Raw genomic sequence first — 17459 nt, 5'->3', positions numbered from 1 at the left:
TGCTTGACTTGTAGATCTATGTTCTGTTCTTCCAGCGCTGCCAGGCGCTGCCACAGTTGCTCCTGGTCCTCCGTACGGGCGTCCACCGTTTTCTCAAGCCCATCTACCCGATCCCCCAGGTCAGTGACTTCCTTCCGGAGTTCCCGCACGCAGGAGTGCACCTCAGATCATAGGGAGCCAATTTCCATCTTAAGTTCAGACATGAAGGATGTCATAAATGTCTGGGTCACTGGCATTGAGTCCCCAGCGGCTTGCAGTGGCCCCTCAGCGGGCGTCGACGCTCCTTCTTTACGGCACATTGCCACAACCGAATTGTCCTTGGAGGCCACCGTCTGGTCGGCTTTGCCCCCTTTGGAACGTGTCATCGCCAGTTCCGCACTGGCAGGCCGGCAACCAAGCAGCACACTTTGTACCTGCCAGGAGTTGTGTGCCCGGGAGGGACCCCCGTCCAGCCCCGACACCACAAGGTCTAACTAGCAGTGAGCAAGGAAGCAACTAGAGGACCAGATGCACACGGGCCCCGCCAGCCCCCAGGACTCAAGCACCACCTCCCTGGAGGCCCCTATGGACCCCACCGCCCCAGAGGCGAGACCACAAGAAGGACACTGTTAATCTCAAGGACCACCCCGGGCCAGCAAAGTCAGGGAGTCGCTATGCAGAGAGCCAACCCTCCCTACCAAACAACATGGACCTCCCCTGGCCCCCGCAGTAAGCAAGCAAGGAGCTCAGTATGTCCAAAGAGTTTGCGTAAGTTAGTCCAATGGTCGCGCTATCCACCTGCTCCACAGCCTCTCCCCCCCACACTGGGAGCTTCGCTCTAGGCGCCTCCTCCCCCAACTTTGGCACTGTAAGGCACCAGGACCAGGGCTAGCCCCCCAGCAACTGCACGGGACATATAGTACACCAGTCCTCCACGCAACACAACAGAGGCAGACCAATGTGTAGGGGCCACTCAGCAGGAGGCCCAAAAAGGGGGAGGGGGGTGCGCGCCAGTTCACGCCGCTCCTTGCTGTCCGATCTGGGCCATATCCACCCCACTCCAGCTCACCAGTCACAAGGGCAGCCTACACTGGACCTCCTCACACCATAAGGCACAGGCCCTCGCAGCGCCACCTGCGCACCACCTGACCACCCCCAAACTCCTTTCAAGCCCCAGGGTAGCAGCACAGGCTAAGGAAGGGGGCCCCCGCTGTAGCTCCAGTCTCCGGGGACGACCGAACTTCGAGTCTGAGTCTCAAAATGGCGGCGCTCACCTGCAAGGCCTCCGGGGGCCCGCCGCTTGCTTCAAGGCCCCATCGAGTCCAGCTTCACTTTACTTACTGCGGGCTCCAGCAACCCCATCAAGGAGAGACCCCGGGCCACTCAATCCTGCGAGATCAGCTGGCCTCCGCCTCGCCAAAGCCGGCCACCCTGAGCCTCCGGGGCGACCCGCCGCTCAGAGCCAAAATGGCGGCACGTTCACCCTGAATTGGGCGCCCTCCGTCACCTGTGCCTGATGTCCCGGTCGCTCCCAACTGCAGCTGCTCCACACCCCCCCTCGCACCTCCCCGAGGGCTTAATCCAGAGTTCGCTCACCCCCTGGGCAGCGAGGCAGGGTAGGGCGGAATGTGAGCCTTCACTGTACCAGGGGAGATTGATCAGCACCTCTAGGCCGCCCCAGGACGAAGTCCCAAAATGGCGACCGATGGTGTTGCTGCCCTGCACTCTCCCCTGTCATCGCGCAGTGGCCGGCCAGCAGCAGTTTCTCGCAGGCAGTGGTCGGTCCTCCCCAGGCAACAGTTCACAGCAGGACGGGAGGCCGTAACTAGGGCACAAGCCTCCGGGAGCAGGAGCACCTAGGGGCTAGAGTCTCCAGGCTTCTCAGCGCAAAGAAGCAAAATGGCGGGGGAAGCGTGCGCCCAGTCTCGTCTCTCACCTCCGGTCCAGGTTGTCACGGTGCCCAGCAGCCCCAGGGGGCAGAGGCCGCCTGCCCCACAATCAAGAGGCCCACCGCCAAGACCTCTCCCGGATGCTCCACAGGGCTGGCCCGGCTCAGCTGCCCCTCCGCTATCTGCAGCCGCTCCAGCCCGTGTCACCGGGGGCACTCGCAAGGCCCCAAGCCGGAGCGCCAGCCACAAACAATGGGCGGAGCCTCCGTAGCTCCGCTCAATCTTCAATCCGGCGGGAGAGATCGCCAGCTCCGTCCGGGCCTCTGCCTCCCGGTCGGGTTTCCACTCTGCGGGCCCTAAGCTCTCCGCGAATGCCCAGGGGTCGCCTGTGGCTCCGCACTCGCTGGTCTCCGTCGATCCCCAGCTCGATCTCCGCCGTCTCCTCACCGCATCCACCGGCGCGGATTCTCTCCCCACCTCAGGGACGCTGGGACCCCCAGAGGTAGACAGGCAGCGGGACGGGCTCCACTATGAAGTGCACAAAATGCCGGCTCCCGCCTCGGTTCCGCTACGCACCCTCCGTCGCTGCTCAGGGGGACGCCGCAAACCAAAAAGACACTGCCCCTCTAGCTCGCCTGGTCACTGCGGTCAGCGTCCACCCCAGCTCCGCTTTAAATAGCTTCAAACGGTGGCGGGGGACCGGAGCTCCCAAGGAACATGTCTCACCACATCGCCAGTCAGACTACACCCCCCATTTTACACGTTTTAACAGATTTCGTTTAGCAGTGCTACTTTTACATGTTTTTCCGATATTATTCCGAGAAAATGCTGTACGTGTTGTTTGTTTTTAGGAAGCCTTTCTTGCTAGATAATCTGTACATTCCGTTCAAGGCTGGCAGTGAACAAGATATCCTAGTGCTTGCATTTGCCCGTTCAGAGATAGCTTCCGACATCTAGACACATCATTGCATCAGAACTGTACCTCAAACACAGTGGTTTCTATTATGTACACTGGCCTTCAGAGGTCAGAGAGGAGCACTCTGGTCACAGCTGTCCTGGAACTAAGGTTGTGTTCGATATGCAGATCAGGTGTCTCTGATGTTTGCCTCCTATCCTCACCCAATCTCTTCCACTGCATCTTGGGTGGGCAAATGTCAAGTTATGATAATTGTGGGGCACCTCGACTATGTTGATACCCTTTTGGAAAATGTGTTTTGTCATCCAGATGCTGTATACCGCATCTGGACTTTTCCATGTTACTTTTGTGACTTCAGCTTTGTTACTATTCTCAAGCACTTTGGCCTTCACTGGTTCTGTTATAAAGCAATGTGTGATTTGAGTAGAAGATCTACTTTGTCCCTATTAAAATATCCTGGTGAGACCATGCACGTTATACTCTGGCACAAAGTAGAGCAGCTGGAGGTCGTACATCTTTTTCATTTTCGAACTATGGATTCCTGGTATGGGGTTAAAGCACAAGTAGTTAGAAGAACCATTCATGAATGTACTCAAGAGAACTACAAATGCCCTTTCCTTCTCACAAACCATTGCCCCATAGAGTGGGGCAAGCAAAACGAAAGGCGAAGCACAGGGTTTAGGACTGCATTAAGTGTCCTCTCTGTATTACTTATATAAATGCCCAACCCCCCTAGAGCTTGGAGGACAAGGGTGTTCTATAGTGGTAGTAGATTCTCTCTGATACCCCTTATTCATCAGATTAGACTTGTGACCTGGCTGGGGATCACCCTTCCACATGTCGCTTTGCGTACCCCTTTAACAATACATTCCCTTCCTCTACCATTTTCGAGCTGATTTCTGTAAGTACTATTGCAGGACCATTACCCGAAGAAGAATCTTGAGGAATATAGTATAAGAAAGGTTTATGACATTATAAAACTAAATAAATCGCTTTTAACTGGGCCATTTTTAAAGTCGAAAATGCACTTTCATGGACCTGTAATTTGCCACATTACATACTTTACCTATGCTCATCGGTGTCACCGTACTGTATTGCCTCAAACATAGACTCTCTAATGGACTTTGGTTGGTTATGGTATTTATCTATTTTAACTTTTAACTATTTTGACTCGTCCTAGTGTTTTTTTACCTTTATGTGTGTGCTCAGAGTACGTGCACTGGGCTCTTCTGAGACAGTTGTGCAGCTAAGCCGTGCAAAGCCAATACCCTGTGATCTAGGTGTTGTACCTGCCTTTGTGGGTTTCCTTTGATCTTTTAAGAGCAGCGAATCACAGACCATCGTTGCTTCAGCAGAGCTACCTAAATAACAAATAAACGTCCATGGCTCTTAAGCAAAGGCTCATGGTGACTGTTTGGGGCAAGAGCTGTATTTACTGGATATGGTGCAAGTATTTAAATGCATCTGCCCCGCAGTGGTACCCCTGATGCTCAACAGCGCACCGATTTTATTTACCACTTGCACTCAGCACAGTTTAATCGGAAGTTGCAGTCTTCTGGGAAGTTTGCAATTTTTCCACGATGACTTTACGCCTTTCGTTCTTTTACTAGTTAATGGTATTAACTTATTGTTTTAATCCATTTGTATCTTATTAATGTGTTAGAACGTGATTTTCATTATTTGCACATTGTATGGCTTATGTATATAAGGTGACACAATAAATATATATTAAAGGGCCTATTGGATTGACCTTTTTAACAGCGAACTACAAAGGACTTGGCCCTTTTATTATTACTAATCTTTTTCAGTAATCTTGTTTTTCGTATGTAACAGGATCTGTGGTGGTTGGTTAACTGATGTAACCCTGGCTCACTTATCTTTTCCAATTCTGAATGAGTTGATGGGTCTGTTGGGGCACACTTCAAAGGGAAAGAACAGGATGTTAAGATAATTTTTGTCAAGTCACTGTCTGACTGCTAAAGGAGCCCACTTTTGTCCTATCAGACTTCTGACACTGAGTTTGTTGTGGGTAATATGCTTTCTTGAAATTGGATTTTAGTGTTAGATTAGGGAGGACAGTAGGAATACTGTTGTATCCAAGGAATGACAGGAGAAGGAAATAAACTTAAGGATTAAGTTTAATTAAGAGTTTCAAGTACAGCATAAGATCCATCAGAGTGCACATCCAACAAGCTCCAGTCTTCAACTGAAGATCAGGAGCAGAACATTCTACCATAACCTAGCAACCAGATGCTAGGATGCAAAACATAGGAAAAGCATTAGCAATGAAGGAACATAGGATATAACACACCTCCTTTCCCACAATAAAACAAAACAAATTAAAACAAACAGATAAAACAAAAGATGAAACAACAATTTTACAATTGGAAAACATATCAAGTAATGTAATCATTCAAATATTTAGGTGTAAACTTAACTCTAGATGATTTTGAACAGGAAGCAGAGACCTCAGAAGGACCTGAGGCAATTTCATTTATATCTAAAGAAGTCGAGTTATTATCATCAGAACTGGTCAAAGCAGTGGATTGAAGGGATTCTTCCTCATGAATATTAGGATTGTCAGACAATGACAGAGCCCCATCAGACACATTGGAACTACATGAAGGAAGGTTACATGGAGACAAAGCGTGAAGGTCAACTACATTTGGAATAGCGTTAGAACCTGAAACATCAACAGAAGCAACGTCCGAGCCCTTCACTTTTGAAACGGCCCTTTTACTCCACCACTTACCACCAGTAACTTTAACAGCATGTTTGCCGATTTGAACAATAGATGTCTCTGGATAAAACTTTGAGCCTTTGGCCTTACATGGTCTTCGGATTCTAACTTTGTCACCAACGCTTAAAGAAATTTCTTTCACATGTTTATCCAGATCATATCTGACTTTGGACTTGAGCTGAGCAGATACAACCTTATCTTTGACAAGATCAAGATCAACAACATCTTTACCTTGAGATGTTTTGCTAACAACCCAACCAGGGGATAACTCATTAAAGGATTGTCTCCCTCTTAATAAGAGGAAAGGTGTCACCCCAGTGGTTGAGTGTGGTGTGTTGTTGTACGACCAAACTCTGTCGCAGACAACATCCTGAACACAAAGGCTAGATGAAATAGCTAATTGGACTGCGTCCTTCAGGACACGATTCGCTCTCTCCACTAAGCCGTTGCCCTGTGGGGAGTACAAAGCAGTGGTAAGGTGTTTAATGGCAAAATTATCCAAAAAACTATTCATTTCATAAGATACAAATTGTACCCCATTGTCCGGAACTAGGAACTTGGGAATTCCTTCGGACTGGAAAAGTTTCTTAAGACATTTTATGACGTTATGAGTATTAGGTTCTTTTAAAAACTCACAGGCAACCCATTTGGAGTGATAATCTACAATGGTGAGTATAAATCTGAAACCCTGGTTTAAACCACCAATAGGCCCTAGAAAATCCATACCTAATTTCTCCCATGGACTGTCAGGGAAGGCAACGGGACACAAGGGTTTATTAACAGTCCGCAATGATTTCTCTGCGTGAGAACACTCACTACAGCCATTCAAGAAGGTATCTACACAGATGTCCATCCCTGGCCACCAATAATGAAGTCTCAATCTTTTTTTTGTACTTGTGATCCCCCCATGACCTTTGTGAGCAATCTCAATGATCTTGTCTCGAATAGAAGGAGGAGGGATGAGGGAAACACCTCTCAAAAGGAAATCACCCTCCAAACTTAATTCATCCCTAACCTTGGAAAAAGGAAGAAGATCCTTATCAATAAGATTTTCTCTAGGCCAACCTTCAGCAATATATTTTTTCAGTGTAAGAAAAGAAAAATCCTGCATAGACTCTTTAATCCAATCGGATTCAGAAACCACGTCCTTTGCTAAAACTAGTCCATCCAAAAGATTAACTACTACTTCTTTGTCATCAAGGACAGGAGAAAACTTCAAAGCACTTGAAGGACACCTAGACAAAAAATCTGCCGTGAAGTTCTTTCCACCAGGGATATGTCTCATGACAAAATTAAAGTCATAAAGCTTTGAAAGAAGACGACTCAATCTAGGGCTAGCATTCCTTAAACCCTTGTCATTCCAAATAAAAATCAATGGCTTATGATCTGAAACTAATACAAACTCACGACCCCAAACATATGTGGAAAAATGTCTAACTCCCCAAACACAAGCTAAAGCTTCTTTTTCGATGGTACTATAATTTCTTTCCGAAGAGGAAAGTTGACGGGAAGCAAAGGCAACAACATTTTCCATCCCACCATCAGCTTGACTCAGAACAGCACCTAAACCGGTATTACTAGCATCCACTGTAATGAATGAGAGAGAGTTCCCATCAAACGGTTTGAGAGCCGGGGCATGTATGATCAATTCCTTTAAGGAATCAAAAGCCACTCTATGTACTTCATCCCACACAAATTTGACATTATTCCTAGTAAGTGACCTCAAAGGCTCACTAACATGTGCAAAATTCTGTACAAATCTGGAATAAAATTCACTCAAACCCAAAAATGATCTTAATTGATCTTTGTTAATGGGTTGAGCGCAATCACGAATGCCTTGTAAAAGATCATGTTTTGGAGCAATGCCTTTGTGAGAGATGGTATGACCAAGATATTCAACCTCACTAAGGAGAAATTTGCATTTCTGTTTTTTAACAGTCATGCCATGGTCACTTAAAATACCAATAACTTGATCAAGTTTGACAAGATGTTCTTCCACAGTGTTAGTAGAGATTAAAATGTCATCTTGGTAGGCTAAGACGTCACGAACTTCCCCAAATAACTGAAACATTAGTTTCTGAAAAACTGAGGCCGCTGAGGCAAGACCAAAAGGTAACCTCAGATACCAAAAGGAGTGTTGAAAGCAGTTAAGTCTTTAGATTCTTCACACAACTCTATCTGGTGATAGGCTGCTCGTAGGTCTATGGTAGAGAAAACCTTTGTACCCCTTAATTGAGCCAACATATCTTGAATACGTGGGAGAGGAAAACAATCCACTTGAATGTTTTTGTTTAGGGCTCTTAGGTCTACACATAGCCTGAGCTCATCGCAGTTTTTCTTAAGTGCGACTACAATTGGAGAAACCCACAACGAAGAGTTGATGTTTTCAATGACTCCCTCTTTACTCAGTTGTTGAAGATGAGTCTTCAGTCTTTCCATAATACTCAGTGGAACATGTCTTACCTTATGAATCACTGGAACAGCATCAGGCTTCAAAATAATTTTATGTTCGTAGCCTTTAACTGAACCAAGATTGTCAGAAAAAACATTGTTGTACTTATTTATGATACTTTCCAGAGAAAGTTCTTCAGTGACCAGAGCATTAATATTGATGGAACGGTCTAAAGAAATGGGATTTCTGGTACCAGGTCTTAACACTAAAGGGAATTTACCTTGATCTCTCCAACCCAAGACATTATAACCTTTTTTTGAAACATAGATTTTGGCCTGAATAGAACGGTCTTCAAAAGTTAAACTGTCATTAAAGAAACCCATTAAATCAATGACTTTGCCATTAAATGCAACAGTACGTATATCGGGAGGTAGAAGTAAATTTTCATCCCAATGTTTAAGAAACAAGAAATCCGCAATGATGGTAATAGGGGATCCTGAATCTACAGTGACCTTAACAAGAATCTCACCAATTTTTAGATCACATACTGGATCATAGATAGAAGGATCTTCATGATCATCTATCATATCAACAGACAACAATATTTTTTTTACAATCTGTTCTTCATATGTATTGGAATTATCAGAATCAGAGACTTCAAGGTACATTGTCTTGGACTTGAACTTGCAAACTGCAGCAAAATGACCAATCTTTTTACAGTTAGTACATTGTTTTTTTAAGGCTGGACAGGAAGTTGAATTGGCAAGGTGTAATTTTGATCCACATCTATAACAAACGGGAGGTTTATCAGACTTTTCCATTCAAGTTTAGGAGGTTGATTACGTTGAGAATTGTTTTTTGAGGAGGTAGACTTCACTAAATCTACATGTGTAGGTTTATTATTGCCTAATTCTTTAGAAGCAAAAGCAGATCTTTCTATACCTCTGGCTAATTCTAATGTTTCTTGTAAAGAGGGATTACGACAACATAAAATTCTTTCCTGAACTTTGTTATTAAAGCAATTCACAACAATTTGATCCCTGAGATATTGATCAATAGGGCCTTCGAATTCACAAGTTGCAGCCAAAATTCTCAACTCAGCCAAAAATATATCAATTTTTTCATACTCCCTTTGTTTGCGTGTGTAAAATCTATGTCTTTCGACAATTACGCTTGGTTCGTCCTTAAAATATTTTTCTAAACGAGTAATAGCCTCAGTGTACTCATTCCAATCATCTGAGGGAGGTCTAATAACAGGGGGTTGATGATCAAAGATTCTTTGACCCTCAGCACCCATGGCACTGTATAACATTGCATTTTTCCTTGCAGCAGAAAATTTCACGGCATCTATGGCAATTATATAGCTATTAAAGGCTTTAAACCAATGGGACCATTTTATTTTTGGAGTACCTGGTTCTGGAAGGAAGGAAGAGGGAAGAACTGCAGTCTGTTGTGCCATCCTGGATAAATAAATAACAGTATCAAATAAGAACTAATAAGACATATTATTATTTAAAATTATTAAATGAGAAAGTTAACTGTAGTAAATATGGAAAGTAACTCCAGAGTTAACTGTGTGTATGAATATAAATGACGCAAGTAAAGTCAAACTATGAAGTCAGCTGTGTGTATCAGCGTAGAAGATACACGTTGTAACAGTCTTATATCAGCTGTGTGTATCAGCGTAGAAGAAAATGCACGATACACATTGTAGTAAGTATGCAATGTCAGCTGTGTGTATCAGCGTGAATAATACACGTTGTGGTAAATATGCGATGTCAGCTGTGTGTATCAGCGTGAATGATACTACGTAGAAGAAGATGCACGTAGTGTTAATTATGTAGTGACAGCTGTGTGTGTCAGCGTAGAAGACACACGAGTATGTTTCTCAATAATCGATATAGAAGACACGCGTTGTATTAAATATGCAGAGCCAGCTGTGTGTGTCAGCGTAGAAAACACACAAGTGAATTCAAATGGTAGTTTTGGTTGAAAAGTAAGATAATTATAAAGTACCTTGTAATCGTACATTCGAGTCGCGGAAGATCGTGATGTTGACGAAGGTATCTAAGCAACCGCAAAATGGCCGCTACGTTGTGCGTGCGTGATGACGTGTTCCTCACCGTCAAATCGAGATGACGCGCTTTGTTGTTGAAGAGAATGAAGGGCGAAGGAGAAGAAATGCAGCGCGCGTCGTTCTCGTGCTGCACAAACCGCCAAGGAAACGGTAATGGCGATTTTCGAATAGCGAGAATTCTACAAGGTAGAAGGCACTGTATATTAGTATTAACTTTATGAAAATTTGACAAAATGGGTTAAAAGTGAAATGGGGAGTATGTCATTTCTAGCAGCACTTAGTAAAATAAAATACGCTGCCGGGTCTGCCGCAGGTGCAATCAAGGGCACAATTCAGAGACAGTTAGGTTATCAGCCGCTGAGAAAAATGAAGAAAGTTAATTTATGAAGAAAGTAAAATAAAATAATCAAATCTGGCGCTGGTGCAATCAAAACACAGTAGAAAGAAATAACCAGGCGCTGGTGCAATCAAATCACTGCAATCAAATCACCAAAGGAGCTGATTGAGAGAAGTCATGGTGATTTTACTGGTAGATTATTTTACTGGTTGTTGTGAGATTTAAAAAAACAAAGTCAAATTAGGATGAAAGCTGAAACACTATATGAATTAGTGGGCAGCCGCTGGTGCAATCAAGACACACTGGGAAGTACAGGCGCTGGTGCAATCAAATCACAAGTAATAAAGTAAAGGCTTACTTTTGAAGTTAACGTTGTTTCTTGAAAGTACTCAGTTTGAAGCAAGTTGACAGAAGACTTAAGTTCATGGAGGAAGGTAAAAATATTGAATGAGCGCTGGAGTCTGATGAGATCTGTATAAAATTGAAAATCTTGAGCGTAGGTTCGTAGATAATGCTGACTTGACCACCTCGTCGCCAATTTATGTTGTATCCAAGGAATGACAGGAGAAGGAAATAAACTTAAGGATTAAGTTTAATTAAGAGTTTCAAGTACAGCATAAGATCCATCAGAGTGCACATCCAACAAGCTCCAGTCTTCAACTGAAGATCAGGAGCAGAACATTCTACCATAACCTAGCAACCAGATGCTAGGATGCAAAACATAGGAAAAGCATTAGCAATGAAGGAACATAGGATATAACAAATACCATAGTGCACTCCCCAAGCACACCCCAGACTCAGAGCCTACGTTTAGTTTGGTCAAACACTTTTGCCGTCTATAAATACCCTGACATATTTCATTTTTGTTCAATACAGATAGGCAGATGTGATAATAACACAAGATTTTGTACAGCACAAGCTGGTTGGGGTAGAACGTCTATAGAAAGAATAGGTATTTAAATTCTGGTGCTACCAGAGTATACAATGCTGGTAATTATGGTGTTACTTCATAGAATAACACACCACTAAAACCCAAAATAACCTCCAAAAGCACTCCAACAATTTGTTTCAATAACACGGTTTGAAGATAAATGACCAAAGAATTAATTTCATAAGTCCAAGGTAATGGGATATATTTTCATCGTCTTTATTGTGTTTACACGCTTCCTACCAAGTAAATGATCATCAGCTGACACGTGTTTCATCCCCACCTTTTTCAAGGCTATGTGTAGTAAACAAATATGAAAATAGGGTGAGACCAACCTGACATATAAAATCTGCTCATTTCCTACATGAGTAACATGTATTGCGTGCTGTCGATCGAACAAGTACAACTTAAAAATTAATCACAGAGAGAAAGCCATAGCAGACTTATAATACTTTTTCACAGGACCTTGGACTTATGGACTGACATTTTTGGTTATTTATCCTCAAACAGTGTTATTTCAACAAAATGTTGGAGTGCTTCAGTGTATGGATTTAGGATATCCAATTTTAGACCAGTTGCAGTAAGACAAAGAGGAACTACTTCACACATAGGTAGGTCAGGGCCTGCAAAAATTAACACCATGTGGTTAGGGAGGGGCCAGGAGTCACCTCCACCTATTCGCTTGGCCAGGCATAAATGTGGCATCCGCAGGCACCCTCTTCAGAACTCTTTCTGGAACTGCAGAAGGTTAGACGAGGACTGGACCTCCTGTTTATGACCCGAGAGAAGCCCTAAAGGACTGGATCTGCTCTCACGTTCCCAGGACAAAGGAGTGGACTTCAAGGGTCAGTTGGCTAACCTTCTGTGTGGCTACAGGGAGACAAGTTGCAACAGGCCTTTTTATGGGAGTACCCAGCTGACCAGTGACAAATGGACCTGGACTGGACCCTGCTGCTACTTCTGTCTGGCACTATGAGTTTTTAAAGGCCTTTTCCCGAGGTACCGGGGGGCTCAGAAGTGTACTCCAGAGGTTAAATAAGACTTAAAAGACTAATAAATTAATATCTTTGACAAGGATGCACCTGATTGGTCTATCTGACCTGCGCTCCATTGTGATCAGCCTCAAATTGCATTTAGGTCTTGATCTACCGCAACCATTAGTTAACATTGGCGCATTGTGCTTTTTTACACTATTTCTACATAAACATTTTTTGAAGCATCTCTTGTTCCCCTTGTTGGATTTTTGTAATTTGGTATAATTTTGTTTATTACATCTTACTCTATTATTCTAATTTGGTTTGGGATTTTTATATATTTTGAATTTGAGCTTTATTATTATTTTGGTACAGTGTAAATGCATAACCCATTGCCCTAAGCCAAGCTTGTTTGCTCTGTGCTTTAGTTACCAAGGGGTTGACTTCAGGTTAATTTAGTGACTTTGTAGGTTCACCATGATAAGAGCTGTAACTATCCCTTGAGGTGGGAAGTGACCCACTCCAAACAATAACACAATTTCTTAAACTCAGATATCCCCAACAGGTTGGGAAGTTAGGCGCTTTCCCTTTAGTACAGTCTGCCTTTAACACCATCCTCCTTGACTATTCTGCAATTGGCCTTCATTGTACACTGAAAGCTTTGAACTGTTACTATAAGGCCTATAAAACTGTAGTCAACACAAAAAATTCTGCTGCCATTGTTTTGGGGTGCAGGATATGAAGAAAGTGAAAGTGTCCTGAAGGGAATGTAATAATTGAAAGATCTTCCAAATACAATTACCTGGTGTCTCCATGGAGGAAAGTGGCAGAAACTAAAAGTGTAAACTGTTTTGCCATTTTTGTAGGTAATATCCTACATGTAATGGCTTTTACTGCTTATGGGCACTTGAGCTTTCCAGGTAAACTACCTTGATGGCACAATATGGCCCACTTTAATGCTTTTTCAATGGTCCTCCATCTTCTTCATTCTGTTCCCCAGTGTCAAATCAGATTTGATTTTAACCCTTGAGACTGAATTCCCTTTTACAGTGCCTTCGTCTATGATCTGAAAGTAAGAGCTCATTGAAATATGTTTGGCAGGATTTATAAAAACTGCAAGTTCTGGTAACGCTTGGTCAGAATTTTTATTTAAGTCTTTGAAAGTGCTTAAGGTGAGACAACAGTGGGTTTTTGGGGGTGTCAATAGTGATTTTTAAAAAACTCTCAGGCAACATTTGAGGGCACAGATCTTGCTTGCCTTTAGCACACATAACAATGCTAAATATGTGGCCAATTGTGACTCATTAGGCCCACTTTCAAATTGACATAGTGTTAGACCTGTTAGCCTTAGGGTGGTCTTCCGCCAAACTTTTTGTCTTACTCCTCCATTTTCGCTGATCTTGTTTTAGTTGGCTTTAGGACTCTGTGCACTTTACCATGGCTAACCAGTTCTAAAGTGCGTGTCCTCTTTCCTCGAAACATAGTGATATTGGCTTTCCCCAATTAGCACTTTTAATTTACTGGTAAATCCTAGTAAAGTGTGCTACACATACCCATGGCCTATACATTAAATACTATTAGTGAGCATGCAGCACATATTGTGCCACACACTTAAAACATAGTGATATTGGCTTTCCCCAATTAGCACTTTTAATTTACTGGTAAATCCTAGTAAAGTGTGCTACACATACCCATGGCCTAGAAATTAAATACTATTAGTGAGTATGCAGCACATATTGTGCCACACACTTACATTGCCCTTTTAGCCTATCTCGGGCCTGCCATTGAAGACTGTGTGTGCAGTTTTAAACTACCATTTTGACCTGGAAAAATAAATCCTTTGCCATACCTAGACTTACATTTTTAATATATAAGTCACTCTTTAGGGGAGGCCCTACAGAGCCCATTGGGCAGGGTGCAGTATATTTGAAGTGTTGGACATGTACTTCTAACTTTTACATGTTCTGGTAGGGAAAAGCTCTTAAATTTGTTAGTAAGCACTGCAAGGAACGCCTCTCGCTTAGGATTACATTGGGTTAACTTGTTTAATTTAACAAGTGATACATTTCAATTGGGAGCAGGTTGGAGTATCGAGTTTGTTGTCTTAAAGATTGCAATTTAAAGCCTCACAATTCCTCACATTCTTTTAGAAATTTAAAACCCAATCAAAATGTGTACAGCTGGAATGCACTCAATTCAACAAATTATAATCAAACTGATCACTTTATCAAATCACTGATAAAGAGTTGAGTGTGCACCTAGTAGGCGGCTCTGCCAGCTGCCTTATTCATAAGGAAAAGATAAGACCTGGATGCGTATCCTGGATGCTAAGTGCACTACTATGCACTTCAACTGCCACAAACTCACCATCAAAGTCAATACACGTAACCTCTTGTAGAGTGCTTCAACAATACCGGACTAACTATACTGGAGGTAATGGGTATCACACTCAGTTGGCCCTAAGCACTCTCTAATTCACTGCACGACGATTATCCAACTCAAACAAACTCAGTCAATGGCTAACAAAACATAGCTTATCGCTACTATCGAGAAAACAAGCAATTTTCTTTCTCCCAAGCCAGGCTGGGAAAAAGGGAACTGAAAGATGACTTTTCTCTAAGAAGGAAACTAAACCACTTGGGAACCTAAAACAATAAATATTGGATAAACCGCCAGCTCGCCAAACCACTAAGATCCTGAACCTCCTCCAGCACCTCCTAGATCTGCCACTCCTACTCTAATACCCTGGGGAGATCCCTTAGCAGAATCCTGCTTAACTGTGGGCAAACACCATCAAGACACCCACAGAGGCAAGATGCCACCTGATTCATCAACCTCCCTCCGCCCCTTTAGGAAATGTTTGAAAATCCATGGTCCTAACTCTTTCTCCATAATCTTCCCACCTAATCTCTCCCTCAAAGCAAGAAGAAACTTCAAACATAGGTAATCAGAAAACTCCCGGAAACTCTCCTCACCGATATATACCACTGCTCCTCCAAAGGCCAACAGAAAATGGATCTCATCTTCCACACCCAGCATTCCGCAAAATGGAACACAATACTTAGATCCCACCTCCACATATCCAGAACAACTAGTAGCCATCTCAGCTGCAAACTGATGATCTCGAACGTGGAGCAGCAACTCCTCTGCTACCATCTACAGCAACAGTACAACCCTGAATCAAGCCAACAACACCAACCCAGACTCATTTGACTCCCAATTCCACACGCTACAGAACGCCATTACTCACTTACACTTTAAACACTTGCACAACCCCCTATCTCCAGTCTCCTGCCTCCAAATGTAATCTCACCCCCTCCGACACAACCCTCTTTTCCTCTTATGTCACTTACAACTCACTCACCAAACACTTCTCATCCAGAGCATCTCTTAGGTATAGCTCTGCTAAAACTCCCCATCCCCTTCCCTTCCCTTTCCTAGAAATTCGACCACACAGACAACCAAGGGAGCCGACACGCATTCAAAGTCTCCCAACTCTCACCACCCAACAGTACTCAACAAACTGTTGCTTAAAACACAAGAGTACTCCCACCACGTATCCTCGGTTAACCACAGGAGCAACATACGTACCAATGACACCGTAACTCACCCTCACACTGAGAGGCTCTCCCCATTCCTAGACTGTCCCACACAAGACATCTTGAATCTAAACTCTTTTACCCCCTCCTCGCTGAATATGTCTCAAAGACTCTCTCTGATGGAAAGCCAACTAGAGAGTGTATTGCAGGGCCTAAGCAAAATATTACCGAACATTACCACAAATCTGGAGCCTATCCAACACTTACACTCCCTTCCTACGGACTCTAACAAACACACAAGTCCTCACAAGCCACAGCCACACAGATGGAACTCAACCCCCTTCACTAACCAAACTCAGAGACCCAAAAGAACATGCATCGCAATGTCCCTGAAAGACGTGACCGATCTTGCCAACTCTTATGACTCCTCTACAATTAGCAACCCCAGCCCCACGATCTAGGTAATCACGGGATTTGAGAGAGACCCCATCACACCAAGAACAGAGAGACCATCAGCTCCCCTCAAGAACGTGCCCATAGCCCCTCCACAGAAGAAACCAGACAACAAGACAACGACCCACTGCATGCTTATAGACTGCAGATCTGCATCCAAACACGCAACAGAACTGACGGAAACCATCCTAACCCACTGCATTAATATCGCATTCATCCCAGAAACTTGGCTGAACGAATCCTCCTTACCAATCTTTGACATGCTTGTGCCCCTCGGGTTCTCAATCATAAACAAAGACAGAAAGAACAATTGTGGGGGGATAATCATTCACAAGAGCAACATCTCCATAATGGAAATAGACTCCTCCTACAATACATTTGAATATCTATCCTCCACCATTAAGACTAAGGACAACAAAACGATACACTGCCATCTCCTCTACCATCCTCCAGGCAACATTCCCACTTTCAGAGAACACCTTTCTGACCTGATTACGCACTGCTCACTCTTAGACTCCAACAACATAATACTAGGGGACCTCAACCTACATTGGAATGATGAAAATAGGACTCTGATCCATTCCCTAAACGAACTTCCTCTTAACAATAACCTTATCCAACACTGCACAGAGCAAACACATAATAGAGGCTCAATCCTTGACGCCATCATAGCTCACGAAGATACAGTTACTATCGACCACATCCTTCCTGTCGACTGGTCAGACCACCACATCCTTCTATTTCACATTAACCATCTGACTCACTGCCTACCCCGTACGCAGGATGCCGTTCATTGGGCAAGCAATCTAAGACAGATTCTTTTTGTGGACCTGGAAGAAAGGGTAAGAACACTACTTCCCCCCCCCCCCAACACAAATGACCTATCTACAACTGAATTTACTACACACTACAATACAACAATGACAACCATACCAGACCAAGTAGCCTCCTTGAATCAAAAATTGAGAGCCTGGATCAATAGACATAAATTCCGAAAGAAGACATCTCAGAGCTGTAGAAAGACTCTGGCGGAACAACCCGTCCTTGACCCACCTAGACTAACTCAAATCAGAACGCAAGAAGTATAAAAAAAATATTAAGAACAAAAATCTACCTTCTTCTGTAGTGCACTGGACAATGCCAAAAATCGTTCCAAAGAACTCTTCAATCTCACTAAACAACAAAAAGCCAAGCCTCCCTCATTAACCATGCAGGCTACCAAAGAGCTATGTGAC

Source organism: Lissotriton vulgaris, chromosome 7, assembly GCF_964263255.1.
Source record: "Lissotriton vulgaris chromosome 7, aLisVul1.2, whole genome shotgun sequence".
Taxonomy (NCBI): Eukaryota; Metazoa; Chordata; class Amphibia; order Caudata; family Salamandridae; genus Lissotriton; species Lissotriton vulgaris.
The sequence above is the reverse complement of the archived record's forward strand: the minus strand, read 5'-3'. Positions refer to the sequence as shown.